Source organism: Zootoca vivipara, chromosome 9 (assembly GCF_963506605.1).
Source record: "Zootoca vivipara chromosome 9, rZooViv1.1, whole genome shotgun sequence".
Classification (NCBI taxonomy): Eukaryota; Metazoa; Chordata; class Lepidosauria; order Squamata; family Lacertidae; genus Zootoca; species Zootoca vivipara.
The window spans coordinates 1,834,638-1,849,960 of NC_083284.1; positions in this window are offsets into that span (position 1 = coordinate 1,834,638).

The window sequence follows — 15,323 nt, forward strand, 5'->3', positions numbered from 1 at the left end:
AATGAAACGGTGCTAGACGAGGGAGCAAGTTTACTGTTTTGGTGCTCTGGATTTAATTTGCAGCTCACCAACGAACATTATTACACCCACTTATGACAAGCAGCTTTGAACCGAAACCGGCTGCCGTCTTTTGGATATTTAGGTGTAGACAAAGGCTGCCATTTTTAACTGTACTGCTTACATGATGAAGTCACTGCGAGGTCCCTTTCATTTCGGAGGATTTGGGGGAGAGCGAAGCTGCTCTTGAGATCAATGCAGACCACCTCCTCTTTAGGGGCAACAGGTAATTTTTACAGACATTTGGGCTCATTGTGGCTTTGCAGAGTGGCTTGAGTTTTGCAAAGTGAGGTCCAAGAGCCAGCCTTCTGTTCTCAGTGTCCAAAAACACACATCCCTTCTAATCTGCACCACTGATTTATTCACTCAAGTGAGCTGGTGTTTGCGGTCTCTCATACTATGCCAGAATGCCTCATACCAGCTGCATGGCTGAACACTGCAATGCTTTTTTGTTGTTTAGTCGTTTAGTCGTGTCCGACTCTTCGTGACCCCATGGACCATAGCACGCCAGGCACTCCTGTCTTGCACTGCCTCCCGCAGTTTGGTCAAACTCATGTTCGTAGCTTCAAGAACACTGTCCAACCATCTCGTCCTCTGTCGTCCCCTTCTCCTTGTGCCCTCCATCTTTCCCAACATCAGGGTCTTTTCCAGGGAGTCTTCTCTTCTCATGAGGTGGCCAAAGCATTGGAGCCTCAGCTTCACGATCTGTCCTTCCAGTGAGCGCTCAGGGCTGATTTCTTTCAGAATGGATAGGTTTGATCTTCTTGCAGTCCATGGGACTCTCAAGAGTCTCCTCCAGCACCATAATTCAAAAGCATCAATGCTTAGCTCATTTTCTAAAAGTTGCTTTTCTGTTAATGTTGTTGATGCCATTTTATGGATTATAAATTATTATTATAATTATTATTAATGGATTATAAATATTGATTTTTCAACAATATAATTTGACTTTCATTGTAATGGTGATATTTGGCTTGTTTTTTAGCTGCTGTTTTGTTAATAGTGTTTTGCAGACTGTAATTGCTTTAGTGATGCTTTGCTAATTTTTCTATATGCTGTGTGATGCTCTATTACAATTTATTGTTACAGGTAGGTAGCCGTGTTGGTCTGAGTCGAAGCAAAATAAAAAAATTCCTTCAGTAGCACTTTAAAGACCAACTAAGTTTTTATTTTGGAATGAGCTTTCATGTGCATGCACACTTCTTCAGATACACTTGAAATATAAGGGTCTGGTTGCAAAAACTTAGTTGGTCTTTAAGGTACAATTTATTGTGTTACACTTATTTATTGTTTGTAAGCCGCTCTGGGATTCGTTTGAACGAAATACAATAAATCAAATCAAATCAAATCTGTAGGTTAGAGCCTGGTGCTGATAATGCAAAGGCTACAGGTTCGATCCCCATACGGAACAGATGCATATTCCTGCCTTGCAAGGGTTGGACTAGATGATCCTCAGGGTCCCTTCTGACTTGATGATTCTATTAAATCAGAGTTTAAAAGGAGCGCTCCAGGAGAGAGGGTTTTTAGCCTGCTTTGCTGACTGCACTCATGCTGAAATTTCATGTAACCAACCTGGGATGTGGTCTTGGCACTTTACTGACTGAGCCACCTTCCACCCACACTGGTGGAGGAACGGGGGTGCGGAGGGAGCAGACCACCTCCGACACCAGTATTCCAGTAGGGTGCCATTGCGGTGCCCCCCCAGACAGGCACCGCGCACCCCTGTGTGCCGGGTGCCATGCCTCCACAGGTGGCGCGCCACGCCCCCAGAATGCGCGCCACGCCCTTGCAGGTGGCGTGCCATTCCCCCAGGATGCGTGCCAGCCATGCCCCCGCCTGCTCTCTACGCCCCCGGTAGCGGAGCATGCAGCTTTGCCACTGTCCCCACATCATCCTGGTTCCACATGGAATGTTCAGTATCAAGAGGCCATGAAAACCAGGTCTAATTCCTAGGCATGTGGCTGCAGTTGTTCTATCCAAAGCAATGGGAGCAATCAGCCCTTGGCTTCCCCTGCAGGATGCTACCCTTCCCCGCACGCACAAACTCCACTTTCCCTTATGGGGAAATACCCCTCAGCTCCACCTGGTTGTCCCCTTTGACAGAAGTGAATTTGCAGGCACACCAGCCCTTCAGAGTGGATAAAGGCTGCCAAATTTCAAGTAAATAGGTCCAGGAACTTGTGCACTGGGCACCTTTAAATTCTGCTTAAAAAGAGAAGAAAAGGAACATCTAAGGTGGCGCTGTGGGCTAAACCACTGAGCCTAGGGCTTGCCGATCAGAAGGTCGGCGGTTCAAATCCCTGTGACAGGGTGAGCTCCCGCTGCTTGGTCCCAGCTCCTGCCAGCCTAGCAGTTCGAAAGCACATCAAAATGCAAGTAGATAAATAGGAACCGCTATAGCGGGAAGGTAAACGGTGTTTCCATGTGCTGCTCTGGTTTGCCAGAAGCAGCTTTGTCATGCTGGCCACATGACCTGGAAGCTATACACCGGCTCCCTCGGCCAATAATGCGAGATGAGCGCGCAACCCCAGAGTCGGTCACGACTGGACCTAATGGTCAGGGGTCCCTTTATCTTTATCTTTATAACTTTTTTGGGGGGGGGCAGGGTAGTGGCATGAATCTGAGAGAAGGGATCCTGCCAAATTTCAGAAGGCTAACATCTGGCAAGGGCGACCATTATAGTTTTAGGGTGGGTAAAAATAAGGTGGGGGTTAACTTAATCTCCCCATGTGTTTGGTAGGCAATTTATCAGGAAATTGCAGTCACTGGGTAGAAGCCCCTTGCTAAGAAAGTTGCCAAATTGCAGACAAATAGGTCCAGGGGCTTTTGTGTCATCTGGAAGGCAGCAGGTTGAGGAAGACTGGGAAAGAGTAACATGGCCCCAGAAGGGGGAAAGGTCATAAGGAATGAAAACACGCAGCGTTAGATTGACTTAGGCTTCATTTAGGGACCCAGGTGGCGCTGTGGTTAAACCACTGAGCCTAGGGCTTGCTGATCAGAAGGTCGGCGGTTCGAATCCCTGTGACGGGGTGAGCTCCCGTTGCTTGGTCCCAGCTCCTGCCAACCTAGCAGTTCGAAAGCACGTCAAAATGCAAGTAGATAAATAGGAACCGCTACAGCGGGAAGGTAAACGGTGTTTCCATGTGCTGCTCTGGTTTGCCAGAAGCGGCTTTGTCATGCTGGCCACATGACCTGGAAGCTGTAAGCCGGCTCCCTCGGCCAATAATGCGAGATGAGCGCGCATCCCCAGAGTCGGTCACGACTGGACCTAATGGTCAGGGGTCCCTTTACCTTTTAAGGCTTCATTTGGATGCAGAAGCAGGTTAATCACATATTATTGGACGGCCACCTTTTCCTGTAGGTTCAACATCAAAGATCCTGCTCTGTGCCCCCTCCGCCTGAACTGAAACTTATAGAATCATAAGATCATAGGAACATAGAATTGTAGAGTTGGAAAGGACCCTGAGGTCCTCCTGTAGTGCAGGAGTCTCAACTAATTATGGCTGGGAACTAGTAAGGCAGGGCCTTTTCAGTGGTGGTGCCAAATTTGTGAAATATTTGTGAAATATCTCCAGAGAATCCTTCCTGACTCCACCTTTAACCTAGCTAAGATTTGGCACATCTTTGAGGAGGTTGAGGGGCTGTTGTTGTTGTTGTTGTTATTTGCAGGGGGTGGGTTGCATCTGTTATGGGGAGTAACCCTCCCTGCTTCCCACTGACTGCTTTTGTTATTTACTGTTCTTCTATTGTTCTGGATGGCTTTCCACAAGTTCAATGGGTTTTAAGTGCTATTTTTTGATCTTAGCTGCTAGGAATTCTTGCATAAAAACCCAATACAATATTGGGTGTGATTTATTATCATTATTAATATCCATTAAGTGCGTGCAAATGCCTTATAAATGCTCTCTGTGCTCATTGGAGAAGATGGCGAGCTCTGGATCAGAGCAGTAAGTTTGTTCTTTACTTCAAGGTGCTAAATGTCAAAATATCAGCATTATACAGGGATAATATAGAAGTGATAAGTTGATGGGGTAGATGAATGTGGGCCTCCTGAGTTCTTCACATAAATGTTTGCATTTATTTGGCCTGCTTTTCTTTGGGGAAACCCCAAATATTTGTAGGTTGTAACACAGGCAAGCACACGCCATAACAAATGCATTAGGTTTTAAGGCGCCCATGGGACCTAGCCTTGCTTTTACAACTATGATTTAACAAAGCCAATCTTCTGTTGTATATTTGTGCATCCAAAACTAAATCCAGGAGCTTTATTATTAACCTTTTCTGCTGGAAACGACTCCATTCACGGGACGTACGGAAGCAGCATTTTTGGGCACGGAGCAAGGAAGCAATATATTCCAATGACTAACTCCAATTATGCTCAATGGGAACAATTACGCTCCAATTACGCTCATCGGCCACTGACTCACGCATTGAGTACGGTAATTGGTTTCCGCCATTGAGTAAAACCCAAAAGTCTTAGAACATTGTGCTCCACCTCCCCAACCCCCCTCTGCATTAGGGCACAGGTACATCCTCTTTTACGCCACCTCTGTGTCTCGTGTTGTAAGCAAGATCCACCTGCTGGGTGCGTCAGGGACCTCACATGAATGAGGAGGTGGAGAGCCAGTGTGGCATAATGGTTAGAGTGTTGGACTAGGATCTGGGAGAGCAGGGTTCGAATCCTCGCTCAGCCATGAAGCTCACTTGGTGAGCTCTTGGGCCAGTCACCATCTCTTAACCTAACCTACCTCACTGGGTTGTTGTGAAGATGAAATGGGGAAGAGGAGAACCATGTACATCTCTGGAAAATGAAGGTGGCATATAAATGCAATAAATGAATGAACGAAACATGGAACAAGCCATAAGGAGGGTCACCTGTGCAGGAGGCCCCGCTCGCTGGGATGCACGGCAAAAGACCACCCCCATGCATTGCCATGGGGCCATGCCCACAAGAACATGGGTGCTGGCAGTGCTTTTTTAATGGGGGGGACGCAGGGGTACGCATACCCCTAAATATTTTGTGAATCTTTGTACTTTTGTCCATTTACTGTATTTATTTTCCCCGATTTGAACTATAAAATGGTGGTTCTCTTGAGTCAAAATGATAGTACTCCTAAACATTTTTTTTTACTTTTAGAAAAAAAAGCACTGGGTGCTGGCATGTGTTGATGGCAGAATATTCAACACCCTGCTCTCCTGCCACGATTAATCAATGCCAGCCTGGAAATCAGCATACAATCCTGCAAGAATTTCTCAGCAATAAGGTTGCTACTGGTGGCCAAAGTTTCCTAATGAAGCTCTTGCCCCATACAACAGTTTTTACTCATCCAATGGTCACCAAGACACCATGGGATTTCTGGAGCATGCATGATGACCCTGTTTGGTGCTCACCTCCACCAGCCACACCACCAAAAGCCTGAGTAAGCAGAGAAGTTTCCAGATTCCTCCTGGAAGTTGATAATGGTGGATCCTCTGAGTGCCCCTGTTTTCAAAGGATAGTCCCAGATTTACAGAAGCCATCTTGGTTTCGGATTTGATCCCAGAATGTCCCACTTTTCCTTAGGACATCCCTATATTCATCAGAGAAATGTTGGAGGGTATGGAGTTATGCGACCCCAGAGCCAAGGTGATAAGTAACTATGCAACTTTTAGAAGACATCTGAAGACAGCCCTGTATAGGGAAGGTTTTTTTAAAAAAAAATGTTTAATGTTTTATTATGTTTTTATATATGTTGGAAGCCTTCCAGAGTGGCTGGGACAAGTCAGATGGGCGAGGTGTTGTTGTTGTTTAGTCGTTTAGTCGTGTCCGACTCTTTGTGACCCCATGGACCAGAGCATGCCAGGCACTCCTGTCTTCCACTGCCTCCTGTAGTTTGGTCAAACTCATGTTCGTAGCTTCGAGAACACTGTCCAACCATCTCGTCCTCTGTCGTCCCCTTCTCCTAGTGCCCTCCATCTTTCCCAACATCAGGGTCTTTTCCAGGGAGTCTTCTCTTCTCATGAGGTGGCCAAAGTATTGGAGCCTCAGCTTCACGATCTGTCCTTCCAGTGAGCACTCAGGGCTGATTTCCTGAAGAATGGATAGGTTTGATCTTCTTGCAGTCCATGGGACTCTCAAGAGTCTCCTCCAGCACCATAATTCAAAAGCATCAATTCTTCGGCGATCAGCCTTCTTTATGGTCCAGCTCTCACTTCCACACATCACTACTGGGAAAACCATAGCTTTAACTATACGGACCTTTGTCGGCAAGGTGATGTCTCTGCTTTTTAAGATGCTGTCTAGGTTTGTCATTGCTTTTCTCCCAAGAAGCAGGCGTCTTTTAATTTCGTGACTGCCACTGCAAGGTATTATTATTATTATTATTATTATTATTATTATTATTATGGACCCCTATTTTCATTGGAGAAACGTTGGAGGGTATGTGATGATGGAATCAGGTATATCATCACCATAATTTTACATTCATGCCACCTTCTCTTAATTAAAACCATGCTCAAGGCACAATGCAAGGTGATATGCATAATTACAATAGTAATCACAAGCAATAAATAAAAGTACACAACCAAATTGAACAATTTCCACATAAATCATAAGCTTTAAAAATAAAGATACAAAAAGTCAAAAACAGCCAAAATAATAATAATAACCACCTCTCCAACCAGCCCCACTAAACAGTAACCCTCCCCAAGAGTCTGTTCAGCAGCCTCAGCTTTTGTAGCTGGAGTCAGTCAGGGCCTCTCAGGCCAGCAAGGCAGGGAACAGGTCTTCCAGGACTCACAGCCAAGTTGGTGCACCTCGCTAGGGAGAGCAATTCCACAAGCAGAGAACCACCACCAAGAAGGCTCTGTCATGGGTCAACAAGGCCTCAGCCCAGGGTCCAAGATGGCTGATATTGGGGGAGGCACTCTTTGAGATGCTTCGGTCCCAAGCCACTGAGATCTTTCTATGTCTGTACGAACGCTACAGGTTGCACAAAGACATCCCTTTGGAGAATATACCTCAGAATTATCTGCAAGGAGCTCTTTCTCAAAGATGTTGACCCGGGAGTAGAGTAGAAGTTTGATACTCACCACGCTGGAGTAAAATGAACCAATTTGGAACAGAGCGTAGCTCCCTTGAAGGCTCAAATCCACTTGCTTGGAAGTGGAGGAGAGTTGCAAAGTGCTTTCCACTGATCTTGAAAGGATAGGTGTTGGGCAGGTTGACTGCAGGTAATGTTTAAAAAACATCAATGAAGGTGGAAAGCCTACAAAGGACAACTGGGATGGGTTAGGAGCTGAAGGAAGAGAGGCAAGGGGGAGTCCTCTGGTTTCTGCAGGGGTTTCAAACTTTGGAATATTTCCATTCCTTCCTAGGCAGGCAGCAAAGGTTGGCCTCAGAGTCTTGGGAGTCCACATCACAGCGAAGTGTTTTGTCTGCAGGGAGGGAAGGCCATCTGGGTGGCAGACCTGCCAGTTCTGCGGTGCAGACAGCGGAACCAAATGGGTGCAGATCCCTGGGGACGTCTGCCAAGGTTCCTGGAGCAGACAGGAAAGGAAGCAAGAGTTCGATCAGCCCAAGCCTCAAGAATGAAGTCGGCCGGGGCTCAGAGCTCTTTGTTACCTTGCACTTTGCGGTTTATTTACACTCTGGGTGCTTCCAAGTGAGGTGGCGAAACATTCTGCGGTTGGCTGGCTGGGCAGCCCTGGGAGAGGAGAGCAAAAACCCTGCCCAGGCAGCTCTCCTTGCCCTGCATGTTTGTGCCACCAGATGTCAGGTTCAGTAGTCACTGCCTTTCAAAGAGCCTGAGGGCAGAGTTCGGGGGGGGGGGCAACATTCCACCCAGAAGGAAAAAACACACACCCCAATTTCACCCACATTTCAATGTCCTGCTGTGGGCTTGACACACGGAATGGGATGGATACAGGACTGACTTACTTTGGGCTACCTGTCTTGGGGCAGTTAAAATGATATAAACTGCAAAACAGAAAAAGTTGTTAAACGAAAGCCACGTGGAACACTCACTCCTTGGAAGTAAGGCAATCTCCAACTACCATAGGCTTTTGGTGAGAGGTAAACCCTTTTAAAAAACTTACACGGCATATATGAAAATGGTCATATATAGGGTTATGCACTGGCCACAACCTTTGTTATGTGAGCTGGGGTGTTGTTTGGGTTTATTTTGTTGTGTGGTGTTGTTGCTGTTCATTTTCTGTATTTTTATTATAGATCGGATTGCGATTTATGTTGAAATTGTTCAGTTTGGTTGTGCATTTTTTAAATGTTTCATTTATTGCTTATGACCACTTTTGCTATGCTCTCGCTATGCATTTCCTTTCCTGTCGTAAGTTGCCTTGAGCATGGTTTGAACTGTGGAAAGGTGACATAGAAATAGAAGTATGTATGTATGTGCCTGTATATTTGTCACTTCAAGAAGGGGCTTTAGGTCTAAAGCAGCTTTGCTAAAAATTAAGCTCTGTTTTCCAACAGTCATTATTATGGATTTTTTTTTTAAAAAAAGTCTACAGGGTGTTTTTTTTGCCCTCTTTTGGCAGAAGTGGATAAAATGTGCAGGCATAGCAGCCGCTACACAGTTGGTGGTCAAGTTACAGCTTTCCCCTCCAGCAAAGAACCACAGTTCCCAGGGATCAATGGAGTGAGGAGATGACAACTAAAGACAGTCCTTCATACTTACCTTCCAAGTCCCGGACTGCAGAATCCGGGACCAGCAGCCGTGTGACACCGGAGGTTGCGTCAACGTAACTTCCGGTGTCGCTTTGCCCTTGAATGGGCACAAAAAATGGCTGCCGCCGGCTTCAAAAGTAGCTTCTACGCATGACCGGAAGTGCGTCGACACAACTTCCGGTGTCGCCCCACCCATCTATGGGCACCAAATTTTTTTTGTGCCCATAGAAGGGCAAATCAGAAAAAATGGCCGCCAGCAGGAGAAAATAACGGAGAAAAACGGGAGACGAAGCGATACAGGGGACTACCGGGAAAAGGTAAGTAAAAACAGGGGTTTCCCGGGGAAAACGGGGCACTTGGCAGCTATGCCTTCATAGCACATATTTAAACTATTTAACTTGCTCCTTCAGGAGGCAGAGATGGCCACCAACTTGGATGGCTTTAAAAGGGGAATAGACAGAATCAAGGAGGCGATGGATATTGATGGCTACTGGCCAGAATGACTCTGCCCCTACTCCACAGTCGGAGGCAGTAAGGCTTCTGAATCCCAGTTCCTGGAAACCACAGGAGGGGAAGAGTTGCTATTTGGCTTGGATCCTGTTTGCGGGTTTCGCACAGGCACCTGGTTGGCCCCTGTGAGAACAGTAGGCTGGGCTGGATGGGCCACTGGTCTGATCCGGCAGAGATCCTCTTTTGTTCTCATACCCAGGGCCAGATTTAGGTTTGATGAGGCCCTAAGCTACTGAAGGTTATGCGGCCCTTTATATGTCAGATATGCAGATGACACAACCTTGATGGCAGAAAGTGAGGAGGAATTAAAGAACCTTTTAATGAGGGTGAAAGAGGAGAGCGCAAAATATGGTCTGAAGCTCAACATCAAAAAAACCAAGATCATGGCCACTGGTCCCATCACCTCCTGGCAAATGGAAGGGGAAGAAATGGAGGCAGTGAGAGATTTTACTTTCTTGGGCTCCTTGATCACTGCAGATGGTGACAGCAGTCACGAAATTAAAAGACGCCTGCTTCTTGGGAGAAAAGCAATGACAAACCTAGACAGCATCTTAAAAAGCAGAGACATCACCTTGCCGACAAAGGTCCGTATAGTTAAAGCTATGGTTTTCCCAGTAGTGATGTATGGAAGTGAGAGCTGGACCATAAAGAAGGCTGATCGCCGAAGAATTGATGCTTTTGAATTATGGTGCTGGAGGAGACTCTTGAGAGTCCCATGGACTGCAAGAAGATCAAACCTATCCATTCTGAAGGAAATCAGCCCTGAGTGCTTACTGGAAGGACAGATCCTGAAGCTGAGGCTCCAATACTTTGGCCACCTCATGAGAAGAGAATACTCCCTGGAAAAGACCCTGATGTTGGGAAAGATGGAGGGCACTAGGAGAAGGGGACGACAGAGGACGAGATGGTTGGACAGTGTTCTCGAAGCTACGAACATGAGTTTGACCAAACTGCGGGAGGCAGTGCAAGACAGGAGTGCCTGGCGTGCTATGGTCCATGGGGTCACGAAGAGTCGGACACAACTAAACGACTAAACAACAACATATGTCCAGCTGTCCTTTGTCAGCAACAAATTGTTGCTGTTTTTTGTGTTGAATATATGCTATATGGTACTGGTAATTTATGGACCTAATAGGTATCTAACCAGTGATATTTTAGGGAGCAGGCTAGCAAGCGGGGCCCATTACTTACATCATAGGACCCTACACAACACAAAACACTGTTGCTGTATGTAGGTTTTATTTTATTTGTTTTTATCTTATATTTTGAAAATGTACATCCAGTTTTTTTTCCTTTAATTTTTTTATGGAGCCCCCAAGAGAGTGGGGTCCTAAGCTAGATCTTGTTTAGCTTATACGTAAATTCGGCACTGCTTATACCCAAAGTTGACATTAGTGCCGGCATTCTGACTCGGCTTGAGAGGAGGCTGCTGAGTTGCTGTGCAGATCCCTCTGTCTGGCACTTGTTGCAAATGAGGCTCTGAGTCTCTCTCTCTCTCTCTCTCTCTCTCTCTCTCTCTCTCTCTCTCTCTCTCTCTCTCTCTCTCTCTCTCTCTCTCCCCCTGTTATGTACTGAGCTGAATCCTAGAACAATAGGATTCAGAATCAGCGGGAGCTACCCAATCCAACTCCAGGTGGAAGTGAATCCTCAACCTGATTGGCCTGCTGGAGCAGCCAATCAGGCGGCTGGCAGAAGTGAATCTGCTACCTGATTGGCCTGTAGGAGCAGCCAATCAGGCTGCAGGCAGAAGTCAATCCACAATATAATTGGCCCACAGGTGTAGCCCTGAAGTAGCCAATCACGCAAGGCCCATTGTGTAAATAATGTATATAAGCAGATGGTTTGGGGAAAAGAGCAATTCGTCTTCTCTTCTCCTCCTTGATGACTATGAGCTGAATAAAGAGCATGAAATTCACTCTTGACTCCGAGTATATTTCACCCCCCTTCCCACCCATTGGGAAACGGAGCAGCTTTGCAACCGCAGGCCTGTTTATTATCCGTGCCCTTGTGGCAGACTGGTTGGGTCACCACCTGGGCGGCTGACCTGCTTCTTTCCATTGAGGCTCACTGCTCCTCCACAGTCTGTCTTTTCTTGTCCCCTGGTAGAAATTGTGCTGCTTTAAAAATAACTTTTGCTGTTTTAATGGCATGTCTGTGAATTTTTTTTTATTTCAAAAAATGTACGCACAGCTTGATTGTCAACCCCGCTCTGCCCAAGTGGTTTGCAAAAAAGATAAAACAAGAAGGAAAATTAGCAACAGTAATTTAAAACTGGCCAAAAGTTAAAAGAACAACTGATTAAAACTCACAGTAACTTTCTAAACATTTGGGTAGACTACTACTACTACTACTACTAATATATTTATTATTTATACCTCGCCTATCTGGCTGGGTTTCCTCAACCACTCTGGGCAACTCTCAACAGAATATTAAAAGCATGATAAAACATCAAACATTAAAAACTTTCCTAAACAGGGCTGCCTTCAGATGTCTTCTAAAAGTCAGATAGTTGTTTATTTCCTTGACATCTGTTGGGAGGGCGTTCCACGGGGGCACCACCACCAAGAAGGCTCTCCTCCTGGTTCCCTGTAACTTCACTTCTCGCAGGGAGAGAACTGCCAGAAAGCCCTCGGAGCTGGACCTCAGTGTCCGGGCAGAACGATAGGGGTGGTGATGCTCCTTCAGGTATACTGGGCTAAGGCTGTTTAGGGCTTTAAAAGTTAGCACCAACACTTTGAATTGTGCTTGGAAACATTATTTGTGGAGAAGCTGCTAAAATGTGGGCTGGATGTTCTCTTTGGGTTCAGTCAGTCAACCAGCTACAAATCCACCTAACAGTTATCTAATTCAACCCACATTCTACCAGCTTCCTTGTGAGAATATCTTGGGGGACTTTGTCAAAAGCCTTCCTGAAATCAAGATGCATTATGTCCACAGCATTCTCCTGTACTAATACCAATCTGCAATGGCTTAAACATGTTCTTCCAATATGCTTTCGTAAGCAGGCTGTAACCCCAGTCCTGTAATAATGCCAATAAGCAGAAATGCAAGTAATTATCATTATTTTTTCTCTTTCTGGCCACCAGGATTCAAATCACGATGCAAAACTCGGCTTGCCCTTGGGGCTCCTCAGATAATGAAGGGGAAGGACAGATCCAGGCTAGCACTGTTCTCCCTCTCCCCCGGGCTTATTCTTCCTCTCTCAGGGCTTTGGCTAGGAAATGGACAGCTCAATCTATTCACTAGCTCTTGCTGACCACTACCTGTAAAGGGTCAAGTGGACCTTTCGAAGTCCTGCGAATGCTTTCATGTGATTGAGGTTTCGGAAAGACCTGGCTCAAGTCAAACGGTGGCTTAAGCTTTCAGTGAATGCCGGTACATTCAGAAGACCCATGTGGAAAAGAAAAACAAACGTCCCTGGAGGATGTTCATGAATTTCAGGGGGTTGGGCTAGATGACCCTCCCAACTTCAGTTCTATGATTCTGTGATAGGGCAGTCAATGGCTACTAGCCCTGATCAGAGGCACCATCCCTCTTAATACCAGTCGCTGGAAAACAACAGGGGGAGTCTGCTCTTCTCGTCCCGTCCTGCTTGTGGGCTCCCCCTTGGAGCATCTGGTTGGCCACTGCGACAGAAGAGGGCGCTGAGCACAGTCTATAGGACTGATCCTGCAGCCAGGCTCTCCTTACATTCTTAAGCAATGGGGCAAACAAGAAACTTTGCCTGCAGTTTTTGCCCGACAATTTGTCCTTCTCCTTCCCCTGTGTGAGTTTTATTGAAATCACAAGGAGTCAGTTGAATTTCCCATGTCATTCTGCTGTTGGGAATCCTAGGCTGCTTTGCCTGCAGAGACCAAGGAATGTTTATGAAATGTGTGGAATGAGAAACACTTGATTGATTTATTTTTAAAAAAAACAGAAATAAAGAAGAAAGCACCCTGCTCACTGAAAGTACAGCCTCTGACGCCCCCCCCCCCCAATCCTGCATGTTCAGTCACTGGCCACAAAATACTTGGTTTTATGTCACTCTGGAAGATGGCTGGGTTTTTCTTTCCATCCAGACTTGGCCTTCCTGAGATCCCAGTCTTGGAGAGCACCCAGACGCGCTTCCTGTTCCTCAGCCTGTTTGGACATGGTGTCTGGAGGGTTCCCCTAAAACAAGACCATGAAGTTCCCAGTGGGGTGGAGCAGAGGGTGTCTCCAGGTAGGAAGGGTCCACACCCACCTGATTCCTCTTTGCTGCCTGCCAGGTGCCTGCAGCAGGCAGCCTGGGGATCCCACTAGGTAGTGACTTGCAGCAGGCAGGGGAGCAGTTGGGAAAGAAACTCAGGTCATCGGAATCCACCCTGGCCATGATGAGTCAAAGTCACCAAAGGGCCTGGACGAGGGAGAACACTTTGGCCTCTGCTTCAAAAGCCCCTTCCAAACCTCAGCGGACAAGGAAGCCCACGAGGGCTGGCCGGCTGCCTCTGTCATTATTCACTTAAGAGGGTCGGAATGACTTACTGAATGCTTCTATTTTAACACCATCAAAACATGACACCCTCCCGGAGGACGAGCTGTGACAGAGGCGGGAGCTTTGAGAAAACAAACCACCCTGGCTTCCCATCCATAGGGATGGTGCTGGAGGAGCGCTGAGCCTCCCCTCCTCAGGAAACTGCAGGGACGAAAGGGGGGCTTCTCCAGCTGCTGAAATGGAGACCGAAAAGGGAGAGGAGGGAGGAATGATGTGACTACTCTGAAATTAGCTCCGAGGGGATTCCGCCTCCCCTCCTGCTTGCTCAGCTTGGCAGAGAATCCAGACTCTGTTGACCTCCTCTGCGCTTCCCACCGCTACTGTGGAGATAACCCTGGCAGGCCTCCTCCGTCAAGTCTTCTGGAATGGGATGGGATTGTCAAGTTCAAAGGGATGAAGTGGGGCTGTGGGTCTTCCCTCCCAAATGCAGAGTATCCTCATCCTGTTTCCAAGCCATCATTGGAGATTTTTCAGCAGATGTTGGATGGCCCTCTCTGAGGGATGCTTTAGTTGAAATTCCTGGGAGAAGAGGGCCATTTATGGTTATTGATGGAGGCAGCAATGGTTCTGAATATGTGTTGATGGAGTCTATAGGAGGGCAGAGGGCTCTTGTGCTTGAATCCTGCTTGCTGGCTTTCCACAGGCATCGCTTTGGCCACTGTGAGAACAGGAGGCTGGACTAGATGGGCCATTGGCCTGATCCAGCAGACTTTTCTTAGGTTCTTATGGCTGGGTCCATCACAGCATGAGGATGCGTTCCTAAGGGGCCCAGATTGTAATTTGGTAAAGCGGAGTAGGCATGCATGACCACTTCTTCCATGTCCTTTGGAATGGTTGCTTGGTTTTTATCCCCACGTTGTTGAGATTCCCCCCACTTGGCCTAGCAAGAGCTATTCTTGAACGCATCTATTGGAGCATCCTAGATCAATGTCCCTCTCCCCTCAGGCGGCCAAGCTCTGCCTTGCTTGTTTTTCCTCTTATAACTCCGTCCTCCCAGCCACTTAATCATCATCTTCTTTTTTTGGTCCTTTGAACCCTCTCCAGTTTGACAGCATCCGAATGGTATTGAGGTGTCCGGAAGCGAGCGCAACCTCTCGTGTCCCTGGAGGAAGAGGAAGAACATAAGGATGATGTAGCCCTTGGCTCCATGACGATGGGAAAATCCTTGCAGAACCCTCCATGTCTGCTTGGGTTGAGATCAAGGCTGCCCAAGAGACCAAGGGAGAGGGAAGATGCCAGAACACATTTTTCCATTGCAAATGTCCCACTGGCTCCCGGATCTGGGAACAGCTTAGTGCATGGGCCTTCCACATGAGGCATTTTGGCCAGAAGTCCTGGGCGTGGTGCAGGAATGACTGAGCGAGAGGGTCACCCTGTAGTAGGCTTTGCACAGGTCGCAAGAAACCAGTGGCTCTTTCCAGCCACGGGATGGCGGAGAGATATTGCTGGGCTCAAGATATTGCAACTCTGGCAATCCTTTTCCCGGTGCATCCAAGGCTTCTGGAGGAACCCTAATCGGTGCAAAGCCCCAGGAATGAGTCCTAGTAAAACAGAATAGAATACCATCAGCCTAGA